The sequence below is a fragment of the Aphidius gifuensis genome, linkage group LG6, assembly GCF_014905175.1.
Source record: "Aphidius gifuensis isolate YNYX2018 linkage group LG6, ASM1490517v1, whole genome shotgun sequence".
Classification (NCBI taxonomy): Eukaryota; Metazoa; Arthropoda; class Insecta; order Hymenoptera; family Braconidae; genus Aphidius; species Aphidius gifuensis.
In genome coordinates, this window is record NC_057793.1 from 4,496,276 (window position 1) to 4,508,674 (window position 12,399).

The following is a 12,399-nucleotide window of genomic DNA, read 5'->3' on the forward strand; positions in this document are numbered from 1 at the left end:
AACGGCAGGCCAACAAATATAAATCACTTATTCTATTTTTTTTTTAACACATAAAGATCTGTATAATATATATTTAAATAACAGCTGAATATATTGTACAATAAAAAGGCTATTTTATGGAAAAACAAATATTTTTTGTCTCACAAATTTGAATATCCATTTATCCTTTATTTACACTCTGTTTTTTTTTTAAGCTTTTTTTATTATTTGTATTTACGCTTTAAACAAGTACATGATATTTATCTATAAATTTTTTATATTTTATTTATCAACATGTCTATATATATTTGTGAAAGCTTTAACGCTCAAATGATCAGCTTCGATATAATCACGCTTCAACAATCACATAAAGCATCTTGTATTCTATCTTTAGACGAGCTTTAAAGCAACATGTTGAATCATTTTAAACTGCATAAACTGCACGTCAATATTAGCACGCTTTAATGACAGCAAAAAGTCATAAAATTTATATATATATATTAATAGTAATCTCAGTTAAAAGTACACATTACCCTATTCTATTTTATAAAATAAATAATTCATAAAATTTCAACGATATAAAAATTAATCTTCAACATCAAAACATTATTTTTATGAATAGAAAATATATTAAAAAAGTTTTTTTTGTTTTTTCTTTTTATAATTTCATTGAGGTTTTCAATATTTACGCTATAATAATTTTTTAACAATGAAAAATAATATATTTTTTTTTCTATATTTATAATATATTACTAAATATAAATCAAGTTATTATATTATTTTTATTATTATCAATATTAAAAGCACATGAATTTGTTTTGTAGGTATAGTTAAGAAAAAAAAAAAACTTGTATTTTATTTATAAAAGCTCAATATTTATTCATAAAGTACTCAATAAAAAAAAACAAAATAAAAACTAAGCTCAATAGAGAACAAAATGAAACGTATATATTTTTCCACTTGAGATACGTCATCTTATACAAAGCAATGCTTTTCAATTTTTATTTCTTATTTTTTTATTTTTTTATTCTAGAAAACATCTGAAATCTTTTTTGCATGGTGTGTGCTTGAGAGTGGATTTACTCTTTATTTTATTTTATTTTTTCGTCTCATATGTACGTTGAATGCATCAGTCAATCAAACAAAGTCGTTTTTAGATTTCGCAGATGCTTTCCGACTGCTTGCATAACGTATCGGAAACACTTAATACATTTTGAAATTATAAAGAAATTGTGCATGTCATTTAAACCATCAAAAAATAATGATTTTGTCAAAATATTTGTATACTGTTAAATTAAAAATAGTCTTCTTTAAATGATCAATTAAAATAGATAATTTTTTTAATTAACAATAATTTATATATTCTTGAAAAAATGGTACAATTTTATTGGGTAAAAACATAGAACTTGTATTGTACGTGATGTTTATATACATATACATTATTTTGTAAATTAAATTTGTAGCTCGATCCAGGTGTGAATAACAAAGTTGCAATTGCAATTGAGAGTTTATACGTGACTTTGTTTTAAATTTTTACTTTTTTTTATACCTATACAAAATTATCATCTCAATTGTATTTGTAATAAAGTAGTAGTAAATATAAAATTTATCATTTTCACGTTTTTTAAAAAATTAAAAAATATTTAAAAACAAAAAAATATACATCACTAAATATTATTAATTAAAAAAAAAACTCTTGTTTATCATTGTGAAATATTCCAGCTCGTTATAAATTAATTATCAAAATCTGTTTTCCACATTTTTATAAAATTAAAAATTCAGATAAATATCATTTTTACTTTAAATACCATCAGATAAAATTGGATTAATTAGCAAAATATTTTCATTCAATCAAGCATCTGTTTAATTTAAGTATAAAATCGATAATTAAATTCTCAAAAAAAAAAAATTAATAATAATTGAGTATTAAAAATTCCATCAGATAAAACAGTGCAAGTGATATGTTAAATTTATCAGTTCAATATTTAAATATACAGAAATTCTGATTTAAATTAAATACTCCAATAAAGTATGGACATAAATAAACCAAAACATGACACTATTAATATAGATTAAATTTCAACTGACAAAATAATAATAAAAAACAATCAAATATAATATAACAATTAAATAAAGTATGATGAAAATAAAATATAACTTTTGTATAAAAGCCACGATTTGTCTTGTTGTCGCACAAAAAAATAAAAAAAAAATAAAGTCAAGCTTTATTTTCAGTGGTCCAAGCTTGTATTATCAAGTTAAATGTGGTTGTTGTCATTAGTTGGTTACATTAGTACACTGGTAGTTTTCTTCTCCAGTTTTACAGGGTCATATGGCAATTCATAATGCACACTTGTGTATGACTGTATGACACATGATAGCCAGTTGACCACTACATATGCTTATGCAATCATAAATATCCAAGTAGACAATTTCATTGAACAACATTAATTATTGTCATTTGTCAGATCATGAACAGTAGAAAAAAAATTAAATACCTATGAAATTTTTTATAATAACTGATTGATATACATTAAATTTAATGTCAGTTTTTATTTTGATATATTATTATTTTTATTGTTGTGATTTATTTATTATAAATAATATTTAAAAAAACAAAAAACCTTGATAATAAAATGTTTACTTGTACCAGGAAATATAGCGTCAATTGTGTAACAAACTGACAACTAAACTGACATGCAAGTACCATACGGGCAAGCCAGATGTCCCGATAATCATATTATCAACTCAAATAGCAGTACCAACTCTGCAATTATTATAACCAAAGTATCCTACACAAAATCGATTTCAACATGTTCTAAACGCACTCCAGTATGTATTTTTTTAGTTACGTAATTTTTATTTTTATTTGTTTTTTTTATATAATAAAATTTATTTAAAAAAAAAAAAATGCATTCTTTTGTCAGCGGAAATATTATTCATGTGTATATTTACTAGTTTTGCACAAAGGGGCAGAGAAATATACGACAGAATGATATTTCTAATTTAAACAGAATTATTTTGTCATACGAATGTTTTTTGTTTTCATTATTATTATTATTATTTATTGGAGTTTTTTTTTTTTCTTTTCTTTTCAATTTTTCTATCGTCAATAATATCTAGAATTTTATTGTATCCATTTAATTTTTATGGATACACTTGTTAGATATTTTTTTTCAATCTATTTGTAGATATAAATATCATAAAATAATTGAACCCATAAATATCATTGTGTAACTTGAAAATTTATTTTGTTTTCGAAATTTTGGTATTTAAATTTTTTATATAAAATTGAATTGGTGATTTAAGTATATTTACGATTATTTTGTATTTTAATATATATTAAAAACCATGTTTATGGAATATTGAAATTTATTAGCTGACACTGGGTTGGTTCAATTTATGGAAATTTATCAAGTCTAGTATGATGCAATTTCGGACATAAGTGATATTTCGTGGTAAATTTAACGTACACAATTCATTCATCGAGTGAACAATTGATAGTCGTTAACCAATAATTATTTACCAATTTTATAGCCTTGAAAAACCACTTAAAAACTCGTTGTTTCATTGTTTATTTTTTAACAAATTAAAAAAAAAAATCTAACAGTTAAAATAAATTTACCAATAATAAATTAAATTTGTTATTGCGCATGTAATTTTTTTATCGATTAATTTTTTCTAATATCATGGAAAAGAATCAATCATCAATATAGTTGAAATAGTAAAAAGAAAAGAAACAAAAAAAACAATTTAAATGTAAAAGTTTTAAATTTAAAAAAAAATAATAATTAAAAAATCTTGAGAGAAACCGATTTTATTCGAAATCGTTATTGGCACTCATACGGGGAAATTTACGGGAAATACGGGGACATTTACGGGTTTCACACACAATGTAATCAGTCCTACACATACAACGGTGGCTATGTTCACCGTAAATTTTCTCGTAACCTGTATAAATGTCCCCGTAAATTCCCCCGTAGTGAGTGCCAATAGCGTTACCGTATTTTATTTGAGATTTATATAACTTTATTTATTTTTTTTTTTTCAATAGTAAATCAATAAAATAAATTCAAGTTATGTAGCACTGCAGTCTTGCAAGATGATATTTTTGTATACATCAAAGTGTGAATGATATATACTTGAAATGTCCGCTGGAGAATTTATACAATTGACTTGATCGATAGCAAGAGACTCTAATCAACTTATCGCACATTCTGTAATCGTGTTCCCTCGTGTCTGTCATGGTCGAGGTATTACGACTATTGCAATAGCAAGTTCATGCCAATTCTAATCTTACCGGAAACATTTTATCGCTTCCAATCGACGTAATCATTTACATTTTTTTTTATTCTTTTATATTAATATTGATATTATTTTACTTTCCATTATAGGTTTTCCACTTTTGTATACTTTTTTATTTTCATCAGGTAAACTATATTTATTTAAAGTAGAAAAAATGGATTTTTTAATTACAAAATATGAAAACGTACCTGATGACTGCGTCGACTTCCTCGCAGACTCAATCTTGGTTCCATTCTTTTTGGCAACTCCAAATTTTTCCATTTTTTATTATTTTAAAAATATAGACTTTTTTTTACTTTTGAGGATTCAACTCAAAAAGGAAAAAATGATGCTTTTTTATTCTTTTTTTTTTTGGTTTTTCTCAATTTTTTTTATATTTTAAACGTTTATCCGAAAGCCAAGCTGTCTGGCCTCGAACTATGGAGTTGTTACTCCATTATTACCACCTCTGAAATGAAAAAAAAAAATATATTTAATATTATACATATATAACAAAAAATACATGACATATATTATACTGTATATAAAGCTTTTTAGCCCTGAATCATTTTAAATATTCTTTGTGAAAATTTTAAAAACCTCGAAAAGTCCTGGTTATATTATCATCGTGAAGCTTCTTTGATATATCAACCTTTTTTTTCTTTTTAATAAGAAAAAAAAAATTCAAATACGATTATAATATTATGATAAGAAAGAAAATCATATTTTAGCGTATTTACAAAAGAAAATTAATCTCCTTCTACTGATTGATTATATAAAAGAATAATTTGTGAAAAAAAAAAATGAAAAAAAAAGAAATTAAATTAAAAAAAGGTTTCAATTTTCAATTTGTTATTTTATAATGAAAAATAAACAATTTGAAAAAAATCATTCAATAATTTCAAGTAAATAAAAATATATAACTACTTGTTTATTTTGAATTTTATTGATAAATTAAATTTAAAATTTTAGGTAAGATACATAAAGGACTCGTTTTGCTCTCTTATTTTTTCCATTTCTTTGTTCAACATATGTCTAGCAAATGGTCCATGAACCATTAACTTCTCTGTACATATAACCTTTCAAAAAAAAACTGTGAAAAAAAACATGATGATAGTGGAATGGAGTGATTAAAGACGAAACTCTGCACTGTTGCAATAGAAAATAAGATCACGTCAGCTTTACAAGCAATCTACTGATCTTTCAACACGAAAAAAAAAAAAAAAAAACGGCGTATAAATAGCAAAAATGAAAAAACGTCGATGAAGTTGTTTTTTTTTTCTTTTTTTTTCTTTCATCAATATATTTTTTTACCTTTTTTTTTTTTTGCTTTTACGCTGACCCAGAAAAATTTTATACACATTTAAGAAATTGCAGTAAAATTTTCAGTGAGTAAATCTAATTTAACAGAAGAATGCACCGAATATTCATAAATAATAGCGACGTTAATGGTTAACCACTTGTTTTAGTAAACAAACAGTATTTTGTGTGTGAAAATTTTTACACCAGAATAATTTCAACACCTTGTCTATTCATTTCCAAGAAATTTTATTTATCATAATGATCGCGATTGTTGTTATTTTTTATTTTTTTATTTCTAATATTATTGTTCTATTATTTTATTTTTTTTTTTTAGTAACAATTGAATAAAACGAGTCTATTTATTACACTTTTATTTCTAGATAAAAAAAAGAATCATAAATAACTCGTGGATTATTTCGACAAAGTACTGTGGACAGAAGAATTGTCTCGTTGTTGTTGAATGATTAATGGCAATAGATTTTTTTTTTTTTTTTTTTTTGATAAAAATATAGTTAAATATGTTCATTAAAAAATAATTATCATGGATAATAGAAGAAAGTATTTTTTTTTTTTTTTTTTTTTTTTTTTAAAATGTAGGTATATTGTACATTTTCGTGTGAAATATAAAATTATATTTAATAAAAAAGGAGAAAAAAAAATATATTAATAAAAAATACGAAAAAAAAAAATACTTCATCATGAAGTAATAAATTTTTTCTTTATGAAAAATAAAGTTGGAATTTTGTTTTTTTTTTCCTGGATGTTATTTTTCTGTGTGTCTGAAATATCATTGTGATTTTTTTTACGGATATAAACACGAACCTTATTCTTGAAATGAATCACTAAAGATTATCGTCAATTTAATCAAGATTATGACTGCTATATTAAATCATGAATGAATGTGATATTTTGAAGGGATTAAATGCAAGTGTATAACAGTTAATAACTGAACTTTATTCAAGCTAATATTATAGATGAATAATTGACACTTTGTTAGTTAAGTAGAATCGAAAAACTATCAAAATATATGAGTCTCATAAAAATGCTATAATAAAATATCAATGGAATTAAGTACTGTTTGTATAAAAAATGTACAGGATTATTTGAATGATATATCATTTTAAAAAATACATAAAAAATGCAAATAGCGAAAAACCTCCCCTAATTTTAATTTCAAAAAAATTAAATTTAAATGATACGTAAATTTATTCGTTGAAAATAATTTCAAGTAAAATTTTTCTACGTAAGCTGAGGAGCCGAAAAAGCTCAATCTGTCTTGAATTTATTTTCAGATAAAATAATATCAGGGCTTCCAAATTAATAGACGTATTTTTATTATCGACATTTCATAAAAATAATATCTTTTTTTTTAATTTAAATATCTGTGAAAAAATTAAAATTCAATGATATTTTTTAAAATGATAACAGAAATAAAAAAACTTGAATAAAAATATTTATATTCTAAATATAAAGTATAAAAAAAAATATTTTTTTTTTCTTTATAAATAAACTAGTTGACAAAGTTTTAAAATAAAAATTTCCACGTTGATTATTTTTTTTTCTTTTTTCAACAACTATTTAGCTAATAACTTGAATAAGTTACAAGTAAAAAAATAAAAATAATAATATATACAATTTCGATAGCCCCAAAACAAAGTAAGTCATCACAAAAAAATTTAAACTTTATGAATAAATTATTTTTATCAGTATAATAATGAAAAAAATTAATATCTTATATTACAAAATTGATTGATCACATGAAAGCTGAAAGACCCAAGAAGATTTTTTTATTTTTTCTATATAATAATTAAATGACAAATATGATGGAAGCTCATTATAAATTCATGGATGAGTTACATTGAAATTTCAGATGACACAGATAATAATTTTAATAAAAAAATAATCCATAAATATGCTATTGAATTATTAATCAAAAAAAAAAAAAATATACCTCAATGAAAATTAATGAAAATAAAATAATATATATATTTATTTTTAGAAAAAAAATTTTACATAAAGGTCATTTAATTTGAAAGGTTAAAATGTAAAAAAAAATGATTACTAATAATTAATTAAAATTGATAAAATTTATGTTATTAAACTGAGTAATTTTAGGTTTATGTTCAATGACTTGTTGTAATAATAAATAATAAATAATAATTGTATATATTTTTAATAAACGATATATCAAGCCACAATTTTTATTCTTAAAACAAAAGAAAAAAAAAATATAAGGAGATGCGGAAAAAGGCGAATTGGGTTAATCAAGACAGGGGAAATAACGATAATAACGATAACGAGGTAGTTGATGGTAGGAGGTTGTAAAATAAGAGAATGAAAGTTGCTCAGTCACGCAGCTAACTTCCTCTTTGAGTTCATACAACACCAAAGTATCATAGTTAAATGTCTACCTTGCTCAACCTTATAATACATTTTATAAACTTCAATTTTCATTTTAATTTTAATTATTTTATTCAATTTTAATTATTCTTTATTTGTATATATATTTTAATTGCAATTTTTATATTTGAAAAAAAAGGGAATAATAATAACAATCCAGCTGTTAATTGTTAGCAATTTCAATTATTATTTTTCCTATTAAAAATAGAAAAAAAAAAAAAAAAAATGATTGATGAAATTTTTGAAATATAATGAGTTAAAGTTGGTTTTACATTAATTAATGAAATATTAATGAAATTTAAAGACTGAATGAACACAATAACAAATTGATAGTTAAATCGATAAAAAAAAAAAAATAATTTTATTGGATTAATTTTATTTTCATTAGTAATTTGATAAATAAGAGTATATAAATATTTATTTGTTTACTGTTGACAATGATATTGATGCAATATTCTTGATGATTAAACTTGACCATGACCCATATCTCTCTCTACTCATCTTATCAAATTAATTATTTCTCGAAGGATCAAGTGTACACACTCACCAAAATATACTATATAATTAAATGAATACAATGAAATAGCATCAGAGGATTATGTTATTTATACCTGACAATATGATTAATATTTAAAAAGTATATATTGATTTATGAAGACTTCAATATTTTAATAAATATATCACAAATTTTATCAAACTATTTTTAAACTTGATGGAATATTTTATATTTATTTATATATTGTGTATGTTACTGCATTTTTTTATTCAACTGGGAAATCACAAGTTGCATCACATGGGACACTATGATGCGAAATAATTCTTATAAAAATTTACTTATCAATTTATCTGATATCTTGAATTAAATCTAAATATTTAATAAGCAAAACTTTTTTTGTTCAGTTGCATTTTTTTTTATAATAAATCATATCAATTTTAAATAAAATAATTTACGTATAGTAAATTTGATATTTTTCAATTGAATAGTGAATAGTTATTAACTTTTTAATGAAAAAAAAATTAACTTTGACTCACAAAATAATAATAAATTCGATTACATCAATCAAACTTGAAAAAAAAAAAAAAAAACTACACAATTTTTCTAACGAAATCGTTATTGGCACTCATACGGGGAAATTTACGGGAAATACGGGGACATTTACGGGTTTCACACACAATGTAATCAGTCCTACACATACAACGGTGGCTATGTTTACCGTAAATTTTCTCGTTACCTGTATAAATGTCCCCGTAAATTCCCCCGTATTGAGTGCCAATAGCGTTACCGTTTTTCTAAATGTAATTTTCTATTTTATTTCAATGTCGTTATAGTATAATTATGTTAGACAAGTGTTTTGTATTTTAATGTATATACTGATCAAAATAGAAAATAAAAATTTCAAGTCTTTATGATTTATTGTGTAGGTGAAAAAATAAAGAGCCGGTACTTGAGCCAACAAAACACACCTGATATGTCTGACTTATGAAATCTTTTTTCACTTTTAATAATTTATTATTTTCCCTTTATTTTATTTTTTTTCATGAATGTATTTGTGTCAGAATTATTATTTAATTTTATTGACCCATTGAAGGAAAAAATTCCAGTTCATAAAACTCAATCAGCATGTTTAACATTGTCATTCATTACGTTTGACAATGGAAACTTCCTCGCCTTCAATACAAAAAAAAAAAAAATATATATATAAAAATAAATTCTGTTATTTTTGTCCTCTATTATTATTTAACTTTTTGTTAGATTGAATCAGTAATAAATAATGAAATTTGGAAATGAAAAAAAAAGGGGATCGAAGGTTTTTTTTTTTCATGGTGATTGAATGTTGAAAATGGTTGTTCAATCGATTGTTCATTAATATTATTAATTAATGATTTTGTGTGAGTCGCGATAATATCAGTGAATGCGAAAATATTAACTGGGGTCGATTTTGAATAATGCCAGAAAGTTTGTCGCATAATGTGAGCGGATGTCCGATCAAAAATTGACTAATACTACTGTCGACTAGCAACCCCTTCAACATAAAAACGTACAAGGTCGATGATTATTAATTCAATCGATTTTACAAATGTGCAATTTTATGTACACTCAACAATTGCAAGAGCACGGTCACTGATACGAGATTTTTACATTATAATTTTGTTATAATTATTATTATAAAATACTTAAAGGTAACTTGCGTTTTTCATAATTTTTTTTTTTTTTTTTTTATTAATATTGTTTTGAATTTTATATAAGTATTTATATTACTTCACGGAATAAATTTCTGCATGAAATTGACTTTTTCTTTTGTTGAGAAAATAGGGAATAAAAAATATGTATATTAAATTTGATACAAATGAGAAATTCCGAGGTAACTTGATTGCTATTATCAGCAATGAAAGTGCGATTGTGTTGTGGGAGTTGAGAAACATATGGAAATTTTAAAGCTAATAATTTTAAAAGACAAGAATTCATGCTGAATTTGAATCGATCAAACTAATTTATAGCATAAAATTAAATTTTTTTTAAAATGCTTTACAAAATAATTGGTTTATTACCTTGATTCTACGTTGTATATTTGATAAAATTAACTTTTTCTCGCGATAATAAAAATTTATTTAAATTAAATGCAATTTTTTTTTCACAAGACACAGTGAATATCTGATAGTGCATTGCAACTCTTTCTCATCAATCACTTTTTTTTTTTTCTCACAGTTCAATATATATATATCAATATTTTATTTTTATTATCCAACTTTTTTGATCATTCAATTTTGATTGCCAATTACATTGAAAATTTTTCTTACTTAAATTTTCAACGATTTTTAAATTTATTTATTTATTAATATTTTATTATTTTTTTTTTCTTATGATATATTGTTTTTTTGACTTTAATTTTTCACTCAAACATTACTTAGAAATTCATTAGAAATTTATTAGAAAAAAAAAAACAAAAACAATTTTTTTTGTCATAAACAAAATTAATTTTCAAATTTTTTTTTTTTATAGAAATTTTAATTATGTTGATGTTTAATATTTTACGAATAAATAAATTGAACGAACAAAATGTGGACCGTCTCACATGAATGCCGCGCACTGACTGAGAAATTTTCAACTTCGGTGATAGCGGCGTCGAGTTGTCGAGTCGACGGGTCGACGCCACCATCGAAATCAAGTGGATCCTAAATATTTTATTTTTTTTCAAAATAGCCCTCATAATTATCTATATAATAATTCAACCAGCAGATAATTTAATTTCTTGTACAGTTTTATATTACAACTACAATCACCAAAATTACACAACAAAAATTAAATATCATTTTTAAATATTTTTTTTTTTTTGTATATTCAATTTTGTTGTTCTAGTACTTAAAGATTTATTAGAGTGCAGTTAATTATATTTTTATTATCACTGCTGGCGTCATGGTACGTTAAATAAAATTGACCCGTGTCTAACAAACAGTTTACAATGTCACATTTGTGGCTGTACAACAAGCTCAATAACACTGAGGACGAATCATTGATTTCAAACGACTGACAAGGCTCCAAGTTTAAGGCCATAAAAATAATAATAATAATAATAAAACATGTGTCTAGAATAAAAGTGTTATGTAGACTGGCTATTCAGAATTATTTTTTTAAATTTAAATAAAATAAATAATAAGAGTAATGATAATATGAATAAATAATGTTTTTAAAATATTTAAAAATTAAAAATATCAAAAGAGTAATATTGTATGTCATTCATAAAAATAAACAATAAAAGAATGCAAAAATATGTATAACCATTAATATACAATATTGGTAAATAGATTTATATTTATAAAAAAAAAATACTTTTAAACAATCATACATTGCATACAATCATAAAACGGTGCAACTGAGCTTTTCAATTTTTTATATAATAAATAAAAATAAATGTATAAAAAGGATCAAATGCATGTGTAAAATTGTAAAAGCATTCAATTTCTATTTTTTTTTTTTTATTCACTTCTTATTTGGGCATTTTTTTAAACGACAAAAGCTTTTTTTTTCTTTAGTTTTGAATTGCATAGGTATGTTTTATTGCTGTTTAAAAAATTTTTTTTACATGAAAAATTTATAAGCTTTATTTATAAAAATTATAGTAAAAAATTATAGGTGTTTTATTTATTTTATTTATTGCAAATTTAATATTTCAAATGAAAAATAATTAAATAGAAATTTTGACGTCAAAATATATTTGAAAACTGTTTGAAAAATAATTGTATATTTATAAAATACTAAGTGCCTCAACGTCAGGCCTGTTTATATGGAAATAAAAAAATAATAATAAAAGAAGAAACAAAAAAAAAAAAGTAGTGAGATTCATCACAAGTAATATAGTATAGCGCAGATGTGAATTACGAGTTTAAATATAGTGTTGTGTATTGGCCAAGGAAGTCTCATCTACATTGCTTGAT